Below are 19,652 nucleotides of genomic sequence, written 5' to 3'. Positions count from 1 at the left end.
TTAATTTCACATAGTACGCTGCAGTCAAAACTTAATTAAATTCTTTCTATAAGCAGAATATATGAAAAGTGCTGGAATACTCTGGTAATTTCTACTATAAGAATATTCCAGATTCCAGATAGAAAGAAAATCCAGTATCCAAATCCAGTATTCCAAATATAAAGAAGACAGAGCTGGGTTCTTTCCAGTGGTGCCCAGTGACAGGACAAGAGGCAGTGGGTACAGACTGAAATAAAAATAGAAGGATAGTGCAGGAGTCTACCTGTGACCTGTCCTGTATATATGTTTATCAGTGATCAGGAGAAGGGGATGGAGGGCACTCTAACCAAGTTTGCAGATGATACCAAATTGGAAAGCGGTCTGTTGTTATGCCAGAAGGTATCAGAGGGGCCTGGACAGCTGGGAAGGACAGACATGGACCTGATGAAGTTCTGCAAGGACAAGTGATGAATCCTGTCCCTAAAATGGCAGAGCCCTGCAGTGATGCAGGCTACAGGCAGAGGAGCTGTAGAGCAGCTCTGTGAAGACCTGCTCTTGGGTCCTGGTGTGCAGTGAGCTGGATGAGGGCCACCTGTGTATCCCAGAATCAACAGCAGTCTTGGATGTATGAATGAGAGCATGGCCCAGAGCCAGTTGGAATCAATTATTCTCAGCACTTTTGAAAACACTTCCACATACTGTGTCTGGACCAGGGATCCCCAACACAGGAAAGATCTCAAGCTGGAATGAATTCAGTGAAGGGTCGCCAAGACAGCTGGGGGTTGGAGCACAGGCCCTTAAAGAAGTGTTGGGAGCTGTGGGTTTGTTCAGCCTGGAGAAGGGATGTGTTTGTCAAGACATAATAGCAGCCACCTGTAGTATCCACCTATATAAATGTTGTCAGGATGGAGCATGTCACAGCTATGTATGGTTAGAGGACAAGAGACAACACATACTTTGGAACAAGGGTGTTGTTCCAAACCCATCTGGATAAAATAATGAGCAACCTAGTCTTATCTCGTATTTGACCCTGACTTGGTCAGGAGGTTGGACTAGAGACCTCCCATGATACCTTACAGTCTGAACTTTTTTTTTATTGTGCTGTGGCCCTATGAAGAAACCATTGCTGGAACATTCTGGTGCTGCAGGATTGTTAAGATTGCCAGCATTCTTGCAGTCCGGTAGTTAACATGATTATCAGCAAAGTGATGTACAGAAAACTTCTTAGTTTCACTTCTTTCACTTTTTGTTCTCTTTTAAATCAAAGAGATTCGCCAGCTGTAGAAGCTGCACTTTTTTTCCCTTTTTTTTTCTTTTTTTTTTTCTTTTTTTTTTTTTTTTCTCCTGATAATTGTCTGAGCTATCCTGCTGACTCTGAGAGGATGTGTGCAGTATTACAGTAGTTGGGAAGTGAGGAAGAAAAGGCTGTGGAATTAGCCAGTAACTTCTGACAAGTACCTAAGACTGTTGTTTCTCTGTTACTTGGACAATTCAAAGTACTGAAACTCCATCCTGAATAGCTGTCAAAGCACAGTTTGGTGTCACAGGTTGTAGTTATATTAATATCTGTTTTGTATCTTTATTAATGAGCATAGGCACAGTGCCTTTTTTAACAGCTGACCTCACTGTAATAGGCCTAAACAGGCTAAATATCATTGGTCACATGTGTACTCCAAATTACTGAAGAGTCTTTTCCCTGTAGTTGATTCATAGGATTCTTGTTTTTTTTTCGTAAAAGGTCACGGGTCTTGCCAATTGTTAATGATGTCCTTACTGAGACTCACCTACGGGCATGAACATATGGACAACAACCTCAGTAAGGATTTTCAGAATAATGTGAGACATGTGCCCCTCTACGCCTCTCATGAGAAAGCTGTAGGCTACGAAATTTTATTTCCTTTCCCTGTAGCATGCATATCTTATGGGTCCTATTGACATTTCATTTTTATACTCAGTATGAAATTCTTGCCAAATCCTTAAATAGGCAAAGTCCAGTACTGATATTAAAGACCACCTAGTTCCAATCCCCCTGCCATGGGCAGGGACACCTCCCACGACACCAGGCTGCTCAAAGCCTCATCCAGCTGGGCCTTGAACACCTCCAGGGATGAGGCATCCACATCGTCTCTGGGCAACCTGTTCCAGTGCCTCACCACCACCTGAGTGAAGAATTTCCTCTTATCATCTAATCCAAATCTCTCCTCTTTTAGTTTAAAAGCATTCTCCCTTGTCCTGTCATTATCTGCCTTAGCAAAAAGTTTCTCTCCGTCTTTTTTATAAGCCCTCCTTAAATATTGAAAAGACGCAATGACATCACCTTGGAGCCTTCTCTTCAGGCTGAATATCCCCAGCTCTCTCAGCCTTTCTTCATAGGAGAGGTGCTCCAGCCCTCAGATAAATTTCTTAACCCTCCTCTGGACCCACTCTAACAGCCCCACATCTTTCCTGTACTGGAAACCCCAGACCTGCAGGCAGCACTCCTGGTTGGGCCTCACAAGGGCAGAGCAGAGGGTGACAATCCCCTCCCTCAACCTGCTGGCCACTCCTCCGCCGATGCAGCCCATGATGCAGTTGGCCTTTTGGGCTGCAAGTGTGCACTGCTGGCTCATGATGAGCTTTTTGTCCACCAGAACCCCCAAGTCCTTCTCTGCAGGGCTGCTCTCAATGAGTTCTTCTCCCAGTCTGTGCTCATGTCTGGAACTGCCTCGACCCACGTGCAGCACCTTGCTGTTAGACTTGTTGAACCTCATGCAATTCGCATGGGCCCACTTCTCATGCTTGTCCAGGTCCCTTCTGAAGGCATCTTTTCCTTCTGGCCTATTAACTGTACCACTCAGCTACGTATCATCTGCAAACTTGCCAGGGGTGCACTCAGTCCCACTGTCTGCATCACTGTTGAAGATATTAAACAGCAGTGGTCCCAAGACTTGAGGGACGCCAGTCATCACCAGCATCCACCTGGACAGTCATTGACCACCACTGTCTGGGTGTGGCTTTCAAGTCAGTCCTTCAATCCAGTGAATGGCCCACCCTTGAAATCTATTTTTCTCCAGTTTGGAGATCAGGATATCATGTAGGACTGTGTCAAAGGCCTTGCAGAAGTCCAGGTAAATGACATTGGTCAGGCTTGCTTTGACAACTGATGCAGTCACTCCAACATAGAAGGTCACCAGATGGGTCAGGCACTGTTTTCCCTTGGTAAAACCATGCTGGCTGTCTTGGATCACCTCCTTTTCCTGCATGTGCCTTGACATTGCTTCCAGGAGGATTTGTTCCGTGCTCTTGCCAGGCACAGAGGTGACACTCACTGATCTGTAGTTCTCTGGGACTTCCTTTCTACCCTTTTTAAAAATTGGAGTGATGTTTCCCCTTTCCCAGTCACCGGGGACTTCACCTGAGTGCCAGGACTTTTCAAATATGCTGGAGAGAGGCTTGGCATCTCCATCAGCCAGTTCCCTCAGGACCCTGGGATACATGGCATTGGGTCCCATAGGCTTGTACCTGTTCAGTTTCATCAGGTGGTCTCAAATGTGCTCTTTGCTTATAGTTGGAGGGACTTTGCTCTCCCAGCCCTCGCATAGAGGGTGAGGGACTTGAGAGATGTGGGAAGCCTGACTGGCAGTGAAGACTGATGCAAAGAACTTGTTGAGGACCTCAGCCTTCTCCATGTCTTAACTAGATATGTACATATATAGATGTTAAACATATATATGCATATGAATGCAGAAATAGTAATGAAAAGTGATTTTTTGTGTCTCAGCAAGGAAGGGCATGAATAACGTTAAGTATTACTGCAATACATCTGGAGAACGTGGTCACATGCTTACCAGATGGTTGGACTTTTCAGTCATCGGTACTATGAACCCTCTGCCATCAAACCTCGGATTCTGTGTGGATCTACAGCACATGTGTGAGCAATTTCACCTCACAGAGACTCTGAGCAATGTGCCAACTGGTTTTATTATGTGAAAGACAAAATTCTGTTAGCTTATGTTGCTGCCAAAGCACATCTCTCTCTTATTATATACTCACACAAATGCTTGTATTTGCAAGTTGATTTTACCAGAGCAACTTTCATCTCTTGCTTTATCCTTGCTTTTAGCATATGTGTATTTAGATACTGTATATATGAACAGCTGTTTCTAGTGATTCTATTAGAGTTGGTATGAAGGGGACAATGAAGTTTTCACATGGCAGGGAGTCACAGGCTCTCTGTCCTGAAGGTTATACTTCCTTTGGGAGCTGACTCTTAAAACATTTATGAAAGAGGGTGCGAAGTTACACATTTTGGATTTGAATCTCAAACTGATGACTAAAGCAACATGAGAACAGCATCTGGTATGGAACATTATGATGGGTACACCTGTTAGCATCCCACACAATGAAGAAAACAAATCCATAATAGAGTTACACAGACTGCTTCATATGAAAAGCTTTCCAATACATTTGTAACCAAGAGAAACAGACAGAAACAGCATTAGTTACTGTAATACTGTTTGTCAGAAGTTTTCAAACTCAAAAGTTTGAGTTCATGGAAATATTGCACAGTTTAATGTCAGAATGATGACATTTTCATGTAGAATCATAGAGTTATTAAGGTTGGAAGACACCTCCAAGATCATCTGGTCCAACCATTCCCCTATGACCAGTATCACCCACTAAACCATGTCCCTAAGCAACATGTCCAACTTTCCTTTAAACGACTCCCAGGGATGGTGACTCCTCCACCTCCCTGGGCAACCGTTCCAAGGCCTGACTACTGTTTCTGAGAAGAAATGTCTCCTCATTTCCAACCTGAACCTCCCCTGGCGCAACTTGAGGCCTTTCCCTCTAGTCCTATCACTGGTTATCTGCCAGAAGAGGCCGACACTCAGCTCCCCACACCTTCCTTTCAGGAAGTTCACCAGCTTCGTAGCCCTTCTCTGGACATGCTCCAGGGCCTCTATGTCCTTCTGGTACTGAGGGGCCCAAAGCTGAACTTGGTATTCAGGGTGCAGCCTTACCAGAGCTGAGTACAGGGGCTGATCACCTCCCTGGTCCTGCTGGATACACTGTTTCTGATCCAAGCCAGGATGCCGTTGGCCTTCTTGGCCACCTGGGCACACTGCCGGCTCATGTTCAGGTGAGCATCAACCAGGACCCCCAGATCCCTTTCCTCTACACAGCTTTCCAGCCATTCTGCCCCAGGCCTGTAGCGTTGCATGGGATTGTTGTGGCCAAAGTGCAGGACCTGGCACTTAGCTGTGTTAAGCCTCATCCCAGACATCATACATATATATGCATATATAAAGAGGAATAGTTTCCTATATATGTAGCTGACTACTGTAATGCATAAATAATGTTTACCCTAGCTGATTTGCCTGTGAGACCAGTACGAAGTTTCATGTTTTTATCATTATATTGCTTTTATTACTCATTTGATATTCTGAGAAGTATGGACTTTGTTGTTGATGAACCCACATTAATATTGGTGTTTTTATTAAGGTTTTGGTGTAGCAGTAGTGTTTATTGTCACTAAAACAACATCATGAAGTTGCCAAGATGTTACAGTGTGAACTAAATCACAGCCCATAGATTTCCTTTAAGGATTGCTCCATTCTGTTTCTTTTGCTTGGTACTGTGGATCTCAGATGTGGCATGCATACAACTACAGTACCATAAGAGCCTGTGCTGCATCTGTGTGTGCTCTAGAAAGCTTTTATATCAAATTGGCATTTATTTCCCTCTCCAATTAGCAAAGTTCATCAGTACCTTCCTGCTACTCCACTATGCCCTTTTACTCAAATGACATAAACATAACTAATCTTTATAGCTAATATAGGTTAAGAGACATCTGTAATCATTGTAATTCACATTCTTTATGGGATTTTCAGGAATTGTTTTTTGCTCCATGCTTCAATTTTCTTCACATTTTTCATATTTTCTTTTTACTGTGTACTTCTACTGTGTACTTTTTGTCTAGGAAGAGTGAGAGAGCAACTCCACACTTTGTGTGTTTTCTGCCACAAATTGCCACTACAAATATTGTGACCCTAGACAGTAAAATTATCCTCTCCTCTCCCTCCTTGAAACTGACAGAATGTAGTCTCTACGGATACACTTCGAGTGTATCTACAGATACACTCCAAGGTACAAGGTGGCATACTAAAGGTATCATTCCATACCTTTTTTCCCCAGTAACTCTTAATGTTTTTTAGAGATGTAGACTCACAGCATGCTACATGTCTCCTGTAGTATGCCAGAGAGCCTCCTTGCTTGAAGTCAATGTCCAGACATCACAGGCGGTTTGTCTGGCCTGCAGAATCTTTCTGTGATTCTGGGGAGTGACCAAATACCTATGTAGCAAGTGTCTCTGGACATTTATTGCTGGGTTGTGTGAAATGAGCTTGGTCATAGATCTATTTGTAAATTGGAGAATTAGTGTTCTTTTGCAGCTGTTGCAAACTGGCTGATCATTAGTGCTAGGGTAGTTTGCTGAATTGTTTTACCTCTGCAGTAATTCCATGTCATATTTTTTCAGTCTCTTTTTTTTCCCATGTGAATATTGACTTCTTAGGGAAGATTGGGCATGATGCAATCCTAAGGATTGCTCTCCTGTGGGCCAGACAGCATTGATTGTCCACACCAGCTCTTGGTTCTTGAGTCTTCTGGAACTGAGAGCTAATTCTATACCCCTCCTTGCTATTTGAATCTTACTTAGATAGTTCTACAGAAGCACAAGAAATTTTGGTCTAACACCATATTAGTCTATGAGTTCACGGCAAGCATGCCATGATCTGATGCAACAGTAACATTGCTTCTTATTCAAATGAGTCAGGTACATCAAAAGATCTCAATTTCTTTTTGTCAAACTTCTGTACAAACGTAATTTGTTTTGTTCTTTCTCCCATAATTTAGCAATGTTTAAGGCCTGATTCATGCTTGCCTTTGCCAATTCTAGGATCTTACTGAGTTTGTTACCATTTTGAGCTGTGTGCTCATCATACAGTTTACATCTGACTACTTCTCTGCTTTGCAAAAATTGGCTTTGCAGTGGGTATCACTCAGACAGTATAATTAGAGAGACTGAACTGAAGTTTCTATAACTCACTGGCTTGAAGTGTTGGTAGAATGTCATGCTGAGCTTACCATAACAATGTTTAACTGTAGCTTAGACTAACCCATCAGACTCTTCCTTTTCTATTCTTATAGCCACCATCAAATGCAGGAAGAATCAAGCTCCACATATCGTATGTTTTCAGAGTAACATTTTGTTACTTGTACCAGATGAATCCATTCTTTGTGGTACTGAAGAACGTTGTGGAAAGCCTTGCAGTATCTTCTTAGAAATTCTTCAGAAGGATCATTCAGCACATTACAGTTTGTTAATCATGAATGGCTGAGAGTCCCTGTAACGCTTCAGTATGCCTCAGAGTATTTCCATACCTGAGATAAAATAGGCAAGGGGTCTATTTAATTCCTCCTGTGCCCATTGCTCATGTCCCAATTTAAGGACAGCCCCTTATTTATACACCCTTTATTTAACCTGCTATCTTTAGGATCTTTTAAACATCACCCTTTAACTTGGGAGACTGCTCCAAGCTATAATAAGTGAGGCAAATCCATGTGGGCAGAGACTGAGAGGACTAAAATAACTTATTAACATTAATTAAGTGTTCATTCTAGAATGTTTTCTTTCCCCATGTGGATGTGATGAGATGCCCTTCCTCCCTCAAACCCTGGAGTCTGTTCATGCCTGATTGGTATCAGGCATGAAAATGAGGGACCTGCAGGGTCTAGGCAGGAGGAACGCATGCAATATCTAGTCTCAGCACAGACAAATATCTCAACTCTTTCCAGTAACACTAAAGAATTGCTGGGGTTCCTTATAGGGTGTGTGTTCACAGTATCCTGTTTTTCTATATAGATGTACACAATGAGGAGAAATCAGGAGCAAGAGGATGAACACAACCATTTTTGTGCATTAGAAGTACCTCTTCCCTCCCCTTAAAATAATAAACCTTTGAACTTATCTTTATTTACACAGACCTATCCACCTTGGCATAATTTTATTTTATTTTTTTCTCTTCATAAGGAACAGTATTTCTATCTGCAAGGTGCTGGATTTGTTAGCAGATTTCTTGGAAGCAGGCTTTACAGTGCAAGTAACTAGTCTTGATTTTTAGTGGGTGCTTAATACTCAATAAAGGAAAATAGTTGACTTTTGCCTTTTGGCACCAGTTCAGCAAAATACTTAAGCATACACTTAACTTTCAGGCTTGTGAGAAACCCCAGAGATTTGAATGGAAATATGAAAGACCTTTTTAATAGTTTATTTAAAAAAAAAAATAAAAATAGAGAATTAAAAAAAAAAAATCACAAAGCACTCTTTTTTCCATGACTTCAATGTTTTTATCTTTTCCTCCATTTTATTATGTGCTATCCTTGTTACTTTTTGGCTCTGAGCCTTTCTATAAAACACTTGTTGTTCTGTATAGTAGAAGCTGCAGTTGTACCGTGACCGGGTCAGCATTCTCTTAGCATAAACCTCCCAGATTGCTTCTCTTCATAAATCTCAGCATGGGTGGCACACTCAAGCAGGGCTGAGAAGACATAAGAAGACATGGAAATGGTGTGGAACACAACTCAGAAAGCTGGGTTGCTTGTTCACAGACAGTATTCTAGTTTGAAAGCATATAAAATCTGTGAAGTTTCTCCATCTCAGGGAAGAGTGCCTGTATCATGCCTACATCACTCAGTGCAGTGTTTTTTTTCTGGAAGCCTAAGTAAGCCCATATGTCTATATGGTATAATACAGAGCAGTGCAGAGACACTAGCGGGAGTCCCACTGCATGTATGTTTGTGCTAGCAAGGCACCAGGAGACCAACCAGCAGAAGAACAGTGCCCTACTGATGAGACCAGACTGCTTCCTGCCTAACAGAGAAGCTTCTTCACAGTGAGGTTAGTAATCCCTGAACCATGCTGTGTTGCACAGTATGACATACTTTACTATCTATCACTTGCACCTTCAGAGCAGGATGGCTTTGTGGAGGTGAACCTGAGAAGTGCAGTAGACTTATTTCTTGTCCTTTTTTCTTGTTTCTTGTCCAGCCATGACTATGTTTTCTTTCATACACAGCAGAAAAGAACACCAGTATAAATTCTAAGACCAACACTTTCTATTAGCAAACTCAGTGCAGATATAGACATTAGGGCTGATGGTCAGTCTGCATTTAAACACAGTAGATTCATTTTGGCTTGTAACATTCAATGGGAGAGAAATGGAAGAGAAGTTGGTCATGTGAGGAACCCAACACAGGTAAAATTCTTAGTAGTTTGGAAACAGGATTTTCCATTTATCTAATTCCTAACAAAAAGTATCTGAGAATCATTTCTAGCAGTTAGATGTGAATTCACATAAGGTCTGGTTCCCCCACCTGTAATAACAGCAAAAATATTTATTTTGTAGTGAATTATAATTATAATTAAATTAATTTTTATTTTAAACAATTGGATGATTATTTTTTTTCTCTTGACCTTTGAACATGCTTATTATTGGAGTATTCTAATTTTAAATGCAGTTTCAAGAAAGTGCTTCTTAATTACTCTGCTTGTAGAAAACACAACCAAGTCAGTATTTATCTGGTTCTATTTTAGTATTATTGTGCAAAAGTCTAGCATCTAGCAGTTGTGTCTGTTTATGATTTTTTTCTGAACATGCTAAAATTTGTCAAAGTGTTGAGAATTTTTTTAAAAGGCTGATGGAGGAGATTTGGGGAGGGATTCTGGAGACTGCAAAGAATTGTGTGTTTTGTACTCTGAGCTACACTGATTTGTTGCTGACAGCACTGTCCATACCATGATAGCCTGGATGAGCAGAAACAGATGTTGTAGGTTCATTGGCTGGTTTCCTGTCTGAAGGACGGGTTTCTAACAAAGTTCAGTTTTACTTGGTAGGATTTCTTTAATGCTCTATTTACTTGAAAAGAAGGAAACTTAGGTAGATAACATATGCACAAACTTCAGTTAAATTGAATTAAACACGTAACTCTTCAGAGAACTTTTGTCTCCCATAGAATCTCATTACTAGGACGCTTTGATATCATCCAAACTTTACAGGGGAACTTATTAACCAAAGCTGTATTTAAAGGCCTTAAAACCTAAGCCTATCAGGTCTCCCTTAGGGCAACTTCTTAAAAGTGATTTAACTTCTCGGAAAGAGATACTTTAATGCCTCATAATCCCCTTAGCCACAAATTGGAGATGGTAACAATCTCACTGCGATAATATGCATGTAACTACTGTTTGGTAGTTTTAACATTGGCAGTAATTTCATATCTCAATAGCTACAACAATAATGAAGTTGCAGCACATGCAAATGTGGGGTGAAAAATTTCATCTTTGAATGCTCTCTATTTTATTCATTAAAAGTGCATTTACCGTGCCTAGTCACCAGTTAATGGCATTTCATTCTAGAGCAAATTAGGGAGGCTGGTCTGAAGTATGGTATCCATAAAAAGTGTAGTTACACAGTGGACAGGAGTATCCTGTCAGTTCTGAAGGCAAAAGCATACACCATAAGGAGCTCTGCTGGCCATTTTCCCTTTTATCACTTACTCCCTGAAAAGTGAAGAAGAGGAAGAGGCTTTCTGCAGCCTTTTGGCAGAGTTTGCAAGTAGAGCTGTGCTGCATCTCCGCATCTGCTGTCCTGCTTAGAAACATGTTTCAGTTTGGCAGTGCTCCACAGCTGGCTATGAAGCTGACACAGAAATTTACTTCTACCGCCTGTGACTGAATCACGAAGTTGCCTGTTGCGCTTGGGACACAAATTAGTTTAACACTGTTTTGTAAAGTGTCTCAGGTACTTCAGAAATTGCTGTCTTTCTGTCTTTTTGTTTGTCTTTATTTATTTATTTATTTTTCACAAGGGGCTTGTAAAATTTGACTGAGGTGTTACAGAATGTATGCAAGAAAACTGGGCAGTGTGAAACATTGAACTGTGTGTTCACACCATGGCCTACAGGTGGCAACAAGCAAAGTAAGTTATGCCAAGGCCCCACTGTGTGCATGTTTTTGATCCTGAGTTCCCTTCTCAACTCTCCTCAAGTCTGCTCCTACAGGAGTCATGGAATCATTGTCACAGAATGGTTTGGGTTGGAACGGACCTTAAAGATCAGCCAGTGATTGTAGCTCACCAACCCCCCTGCCATGGGCAGGGATACCTCCCTCCAGAACAGGCTGCTCAAAGCCACATCTAGCCTGGCCTTGAGCACTTCCAGGGATGGGGCATCCACAGCTTCACTGGGCGAACTGTTCCAGTGCCTCATCACCCTCCGAGTGAAGAATTTCTTTCCAATATATAACCTAAATCTACTTTACCTAAATCTACTTTTTTTTTTTTTTTTTTTTTTTTTTTTTTTTTTTAAGTTTAAAGACATTACTCCTTGTCCTATCACTATGCTCCCTGACAAAGAGTCCTTCTTTTTATTTAAAATAAATAAATAAATAAATAAAATAAAAAATCCAGTGAACTTCAAAGGCCCAGGGGAGATATTAATTTTTTAAATAATTTGTTTTAGGAATTTATTGCCAAGGTGCTTATCTTGCATGCAATACTTCATGTCCATGCAGTATAGTGGTGAAAATGAACATGTTTCATGTAGATCAAATAAGTTTCTGGTATGTATGGTTGCTGTGTGTTACAAGGCATGTCTCCCACAGTATTCTCCTGGAGAAGCTGGCAGCCCATGGCTTGGACAGGCACATGCTTTCCTAAATTAAAAAGTGATTGGACAGCCAGGCCCAGAGAGGGGTGGTGAATGTAGCTAAATCCAGATGACACCAGTGGTGTTCCCCAAGGGTCAGTGTTGGGAAATTAATCTCTTTAATATCTTTATTGATGACGTGGATGAGGGAATTCAGACCACCCTCAGTACATTTGCAGATGACACCAAGTTGAGGGGAAGTGTCAATCTGTCAGAGGGCAGGAAGGCCCTGCAGAGGGACCTGGGCAGATTGTATCGATGGGCAGAAGCCAATGGGATGAGGTTCAACATGGCTAAGTGCCGGGTCCTGTACTTTGGCCACAACAACCCCATGCAACGCTACAGGCCTGGGGCAGAGTGGCTGAAAAGCTGTGCAGAGGAAAAAGATCTGGGGGAGTTGGTTGATGCTCACCTCAATGTGAGCTGGCAGTGTGCCCAGGTGGCCAAGAAGGCCAACGGCATCCTGGCTTGGATCAGGAATAGTGTATCCAGTAGGACCAGGGAGGTGATTGTCCCCTTGTACTCAGGTCTGGTGAGGCCGCACCTTGAGTGCTGTGTTCAGCTTTGGGCCCCTCAGTACCAGAAGGACATAGAGGCCCTGGAGCATGTCCAGAGAAGGGCTACGAAGCTGGTGAAGGGCTTGGAGCATAAGTCCTGTGAGGAGCGGCTGAGGGCACTGGGGTTGTTTAGTCTGGAGAAGAGGAGGCTTAGGGGAGACATTATTGGTCTGTACAACTGCCTAAAAGGAAGCTGTGGGGAGCTGGGGGTCAGCCTCTTTTCACAGGTAACTAGTGATAGGACTAGAGGGAATGGCCTCAAGTTGCACCAGGGAAGGTTCAGGTTGGAGATGAAGAGACATTTCTGCTCAGAAGGAGCAGTCAGGCATTGGGATGGGTTGCCTAGGGAGGTGGTGGAGTCACCATCCCTGGGGGTGTTCAAGGAAAGGTTGGACGTGGTGCTTAGGGACATGGTTTAGTGGGTGACATTGGTGATAGGGGAATGGTTGGACTAGATGATCTTGGAGATCTTTTCCAACCATAATGATTCTGTGATTCTATGATTCTATGAAAGTAGGTAGTGTTTATATGACTTTCCGTTTCAGCTGGGATAATTTTTAGTTTGTGTTGCTGAAAGCAATTAAACACAGGGAAAGGCCAATGTGAGACTAAGAAACAGAAGAGATTATTAGAACAGTGAGTTGGCACCACGCTTAATGCTGCACGAGTGCCAGGAGACTCCATTGATAGAAAGGGAATTCAAACTGTCTTGAATAAAATTTAGCAGTAATAGGATTTCTGCAGTTATCAGCAATTTGTAACCATACTCAGAACTGTGGCCAGGTGAAAAAAATCACCTGAAGTTGCCAATTTTCAAGACAGAAACTACCTTGAACACCTGATATTGATTTAGTGCACTTATAGTCTACCCACAGAAGCATCTTAGAGTTAAAACTTTGAAGGGGGTGGGGAGGTGGCAAAAACAAAAAAAGCCAAACATTTTTAGATCCTTTGTAGTTAAAGTGTCTTCAGGTGCTTTTTGTTTATCAGTTTCAGTTACTGTAATCTTTCTCTGTGAGATGCAGCATACTTGAAAGCAGAAAGAAAATTAACTTGAAAATTAATTTGCTGTCTTGTAAGTACTTTTTTTTTTTTTTTTTTTTTTTTTCCCCTGCCTTGTGCTCCTGACAGCCTCTCTGCCAACCATAGCAGTTTACATCTTATCTTAGTGACATGTCCTGGTTATCTGTGTTGTGTGTGAGCACTTAGCATTCCACTGCTTTTTGCTTAATAAATTAAAGCCTGGGAGGGAGTAACACTGTAATACTTGACCGTATAAGGGAGGTGACTGTTGTTTTAGTTCTGCTCCTTGCACAATATGCAGTTGAAGCCTTTTAAGGGAAGGTGGTTCAGACAGAGTGAAAACATCCAGAAGCAGAACATCTATTTCACATTATAGTTGGTGCCAGTGCTGGTGCTGTCATTGCTACTGCTGTGAATTTCTCACAGGCTGATACGAGTTTCAGAGCTGAAGAGGAAAGGGGGAGACTTGCAGATCAGACTACAGAAGAAAGTTAAAACTGTTTAGTTCATGGCTCCAGCAGCTTGAGAAATAATAATGAAGAGGAAGCTGACCAGAGACGAGCAGAATTAGACTTCCAGAGTTGAGAAACAAAGCAGCAAGGAGTTCTGCAGCATCAATGAGAAGAGAACACTTACGTGTAAACATCATGCAGTGAGAATGGAATAGGGACTCTGTGGCTGAAAACACAATGAATATTTTGCCTAAATTTTCAAGGAAGTTTAAAAAAAAATCCTTAACAAAGGGATTTAGAAAGTTGGAGAGGGAGTGAACTAACTAATGCAAAAATTGGATGGAGAAGAAAGTGTGGCAGCATGATAGGAGTTCAATTCTGGATGTCATCTCAGTACTCCAGACAAATGAGATTTTAGGTCTGGTTGAAGGAAACTTAAGTAAGCCTGTGAAGGCAAAGGCTGTACGATGTGGCTAAAAAACGGTAAAACAGGATCTCTAAGAAAGGATCAGAAAAATTGATGTAGACAAACATAAGTCAGTTATTATGATCACAGAAGTGTCCAGGGAGTTACAAACATTTTGAAGCATCTGAGTAAATAAAATATCAAATAAAATACAGCATTTGTGCAGCAAAGTTTGACTGTGCCAGAAGACTTTATTTCAGCTAGAGAAATGATTTTCTTGATAAATCATATGCAGATCCTTACCTGAGATATTTTTTGTGCTTTGTGTGAAAAAAGACTACAGAAGTGGGAAGAAAAACTATCTTTCTTAGCTTCAGTTAAACCATAGTCTTTACTTTAAAATAAAATACACTTTAGGCGTTAAATGAAATGAGGTTTTTAATCAGCTGGAGATCAGATAATGCAGAGTATATTTCAGTGGCTAAAATAGAGGTTTAGAAGACTCATTGTGAACGATTCTTCTTTTTTAGCCAGCAACTCTGAAAGAAGATCTTACAGGTATCCTTTGAGAAATGCCACTACCACACGCTTCCCTGCAATGACCCGTATGCCTGCCTCTCAGATTCTTTCTATTCCAGTTGACTTTGTTAGGGCTTTGAGGGTGCTTACCCTCCTGCAGAATGGGGCTCTTTGCTGCCTAAGTTATAGCACCTTGTCTACCTCAGCACTGGCTCCACATAGGGGAATAGGCTTGAAAAAAATATGTCCGTGAAATGCAAGTCTGTATTTTCATGTCTGCTCACCCAAGTGTCTGTGAGCGTACTTCAGATGTGCAGCTGACACCTGTAGGTGCTGGAAGATGAGAGGAAGACATGTAATAGTTACTTCTTTAGTAATTATTTTATTGAAATCTTTTTTTTTTTTTTTTTTTTTTTTTCTTCCTCCAGGTTAAGACTACAGAATGAATGCAACACTAGCGAGCATTTACCCTAGCGAGCATTAAACCTACAATGCAAAACTCTAGCCAGTTATTTAGACCAGTTCATGAGGCCTGTCAAAGAAAGCCCTTCCTCCAGTATTGTGACCTTTATCTTTGCAGTGAACAGACATTATGACTCTGGCAGGATAATTTTGTTTGATTGACTGATCTATTCTCAGAAGTTATAAACGTTTCACCATGCACAAGAAAGTCAGCTTGCCCCAGGCCATTTGCTGTATCTGAATGATGTGTGTTCATCAGGTCTTTCTGTGGCATTGTAGAGAATAGGTTGGAGTAAACCGTCTAACTTTTGTGAACATATGGATAATTCTGCTTAAACCAGTGGTGTTAGTGCAAAACCACAGTAACTGAGAGGTACCCTCAAGGACCACATTGCCTTGTTTGGACATTTGTGAAAAGTAGTTCATTGTCTTCACTGGATGGGAAACTGAAAGAACAGTCTCACAAGGTTATTCCTTTAACTTTTTGAAATAAAAGAATTTATTTATCTATCTGTTTATTTATTTATTTATTTTCTTCGCAATGGAGAGGTACCTTTTTACACAGTTTAAGCAGGATAGCATTTTTACTGCTGTGCCAAGGAAAATGTTTTGGACTATGGAGAGTCCTGTATCCTCTGTTTTCATAGTTAGATGATCTGCATATGGTTAATGAAGTACAAGGAAGATCTGGGACATTCAGATGTTCAACTGTAAGATGATTTATCCACTTGCCTGGTGCAGAACAGGCAAATTTTCCACATTTGTTTCTCAAGGCTTTCAGAAGCAATTTGAACAATTAGCTATTAATTCTTTTTTCCTGACAGAAAATTTTCAGAAGTCCTGATCTTCCTTATGAAGCCTGTTACTATGTTCATTATTACCTTCTTTACGAACTAGCCAGGTCATTCTTTGGTGAGCTGTACTGTAGAGCTTAAGAATTGGCTTAACAGTTCTTGGTTGGTACTAAACTTTTCAGTAATTCTGCTTTTCATTGATGAAATAACTCAAGCTACTTCTTATAGTTGAATTGTGTGCATTTTTATGTTTTAATTAAAAATGGATGGCAAGTATAGGTAGTGTGGGAATAAATCCTGAAAATAAAAATGAGAATCGAGTTGTGCAGTAGAAGGGTAAATGTTGCTACATAGCCTTACAGTAATTACGTTCTTATTGTAACTCACTTTATTATCTCCCCTTATAAAAACAGTAAAAACAGTTTTTTTTTTTTAATTTACAAAGCACACATAGTTCTAAATAGTATGTATAACTGTAAAAAGTACAGTCTACTATTTCTTGGAATTTTTCCTTTGTATTTCAGCATACGGCGACCCTAAATGTCTTTAGCTCTGATATGGGCAGAATAACTGAAGTGACTGCCTTACAATATAGGTGGAAGTGTAAATGCCCTATGTCCCAGTCTAGCTAGAGCTACTTAGTGCGACACACAGACACAAGAAACTTTACTGCGTAATCTCATTGATGTAGTGAGCTTTTACGCTGAGAGAAGGCAAGCATGAATACTCTTTGAAGTCAGTCCCATTAAATGTCTGAGGTGAGAAGAACCAGAATGCCCGGGGTTTTCTGTATTCCTTCCACATAGTTCATACTCACAGAACATATAAACACAGGTATATCAACTGTGTGGTTAGACATAAATAGAAAGCCTTTGCTTCAAACAGACTAGGAAAATAAACCTATTCATATGGCATGTTTTCTTCCAGATTTTCTTTTGAATTGCTCTGGAGATACATTCCAACCATTGAGTCAGAACTCTTGACAGTTGACACTTACACCCAGAGAACTCAGAGGGTTAGGTACTGTCCTTACAGAAGCACCACTGCATCAGTATCTTGGTGATGATTCATCATTCAAATGTAAATAATAACATACAAAATTTCCTCAGAAGAGTGGGACAGTGTGTCCATGACCTCTACAAGTTATAATCTCTTTGCAGCAGCAGTTCCAAAACTTATTTTCTGAGAGAAATAGTATTCTGTCTGACCATGAGATCTTATGTAGACAGCAAAAACTTAGTAATCACCTGTCTAACTCCCCAAAATTTAGGGATTCAAGAACTCAGACTCCAGTTTAAATATGCAGAAAGAAGAAGAAAAACTTTAAAAGCTGCATATACGTGTACGTAGACTTGTTTGAACTGTCCTGTAAAGGTGCATTGCTAAAAACATCATAGATTGATTGTTATTTTGGATCTGTGATCGAGTACAATTACTATGACCAATTGTTCTTGCAGAATTACACGTTCCAGGAATCTTCATCATAAGCTTTTTTTTTGCCTAGTGGAATAAATGTCTTAGTGTTTTTTAAACTTGTCATGAAGTCTTACGCTGTATGAGAGAGTGCTGGAATCTTCATTAGTTTGTAGAAACTAACTGCCAAATTTTGGACCACAAGAAATGCAATGCTTATTTTCAGATGGCACTTCTTTTTTATGTATCTGGCTTTGCAGTGACTGAAAGCTCTGATTTTGTCATGTCTACAAGAAAGCAGTTTGGCTGAAAAAAAATTTGGTTTATGGAAGATGTATTATTTTATTTTATTTTATTTTATTTTATTTTATTTTATTTTATTTTATTTTATTTTATTTTATTTTATTTTATTTTATTTTATTTTATTTTATTTTATTTTATTTTATTTTATTTTATTTTGTTAACACTCGTGTGATACCTGTCTTGCTTCTTGTTTCAAATGATGTAGATGTACTGAAAATCCCTCCTCCTCCACCACCATTCAATCTCTATTTTCCATGGTTTCGAAGATTTAGTAATTTCCCAATTACAAAATATTTTTTTCCATCTTCTGAGAGTTATTTTCCTATAGCTTGTGTTATTTTTTGTTTGATCTGACACAATACATTATTGCTCTTAATCTGCAGTTTTGAGAATTTTGTTCATCTTCCTGTGGAAAATCATCTATATTTTCCACAGTGGTCATCGGCTGAAAATGTCTCTAGGTAGCACAAAGGCACATGCTCTATTTATTGGGACTTCCACTTTATTTCAGTAAACTGAAAAAATGACGCTCTATTTTTTTAGTGTGCTTTTAATAGCTCTCATCTTCAGTGTTTAGTGATCTGTCCTTCCTTTGCTCACTGATATTTATGCTATGCTGCCAATAACTGTGACTGGTAGATACTGATTTTTTAAAGTTGTCATATTTAAAGTGTACATTCTCCTCAGATTCCTGACCATAGGCACAGATTTATGGGCAAGGCAGGGATAATCTTGGGCTGGGGACAGTAAGAATAGCCTTATATTTTTCCAGTTTGTACCCTCTAGTCATTGTAACACCCCTACACTGAGGATGGGGCTCTTTGCAGTGCTGCTTTGATGAGATGCCAGTCTTGTCAGATATTATAATAATTGCATGTTAATTCAGACAGACTGTTGGTTTATTAAATAGTACTGCTTTTCTGAGGCTTGGAGGTCAAAGAAATATTTTTATGAAGGTTATTGTGGTTTGGGTTACTCAGCTGGGACTGAAGCCTTTTGTTTATTCAGAGCTTTGAAAACAGTACTAGTCCTTGCTCAAAAAGTGACAGTCTAAATGCGGGAAACAGACAGAGAGAGGAAAGCGAATCTCCTCTGTACACAAATTATAGCAGAAATCATTTTGGTTTAGAATATCATATATTGTTGAGTACCTTATTTACTAGATCTTTTGTTTGTTGCATAATATAATGTAACTGTCTTCCCTACAGCACTACTGAACAGTAGTACCTAAAGCTGGCCTGAATTTGCTGCTTCTAACTATTTACTCTGTTAAAGTCTAACTGTTTACTCTGTTTAAGTCTGTGAGAATAAAGAACAAACAAAAAATAATTGCTAGAAACTGTCTCATATTTCACTATAAACTTTATACACATGTATTTATATTTATATTACATTTGTTTGTTTGAAAGACATAGTCTAAATTAAACCCAATACCATAATGATTTCATTATCTGCCTTTTCAGAGCTGGCCTAGTAAACAGAAAACTTTCAACAAGCATAACAGTCTCTGGAAGACTCTCATGCTCATCAAGATAGGTCTATCTGAGGCTGTTTGTCCCCAGACTAGAGGAATACAGAAAAGTGAAAGGGAAGAGATTTTCTTCTCTATTAACAGTACCAGGATATTGGAACATTTCTGCAAACAGAAATATTCCTGGTGTATTATTAGGCTACCTCAAGAGTATTAGTTTTGCTCTTCCAGCATGTTAGTCATTGTTTTCTGTTTGATTGTTTTCTACTTTTTGGCAGGATTGTCCCGTTCCCAGCCTGCAGTTATTGTCACACAGAGATTAAATCCTTTTATGTTTTTTATTTTCTGCAGAGCCAGCTAGAACCCTTTTCAGCTCTGCACTGTATAACATCTATTATGCAGTGATATATCTAAGGGTCAGTAATACAGCTAGTGCTGTATAAACACAAGAGGTATACTTGCCTCTAACTCTACACAGACATGAAAGCCAAGTTTAAGATAAAACATTCTGATAATTCTTCTTACTCC

The 19,652-nt window shown here is 40.1% G+C and overlaps 1 protein-coding gene across 2 annotated transcripts in view; it reads left to right on the top strand.

Moving 5' to 3' along the window:
• Positions 1 to 19,652, top strand: part of PGM5 (phosphoglucomutase 5) — an 83,575-nt gene that overhangs the window by 29,595 nt on the left and 34,328 nt on the right. The window lies entirely within an intron of this gene.

This window comes from Aythya fuligula, chromosome Z, assembly GCF_009819795.1.
Source record: "Aythya fuligula isolate bAytFul2 chromosome Z, bAytFul2.pri, whole genome shotgun sequence".
Lineage (NCBI taxonomy): Eukaryota > Metazoa > Chordata > Aves > Anseriformes > Anatidae > Aythya > Aythya fuligula.
This window is presented reverse-complemented; position numbering and strand designations above follow the sequence as displayed.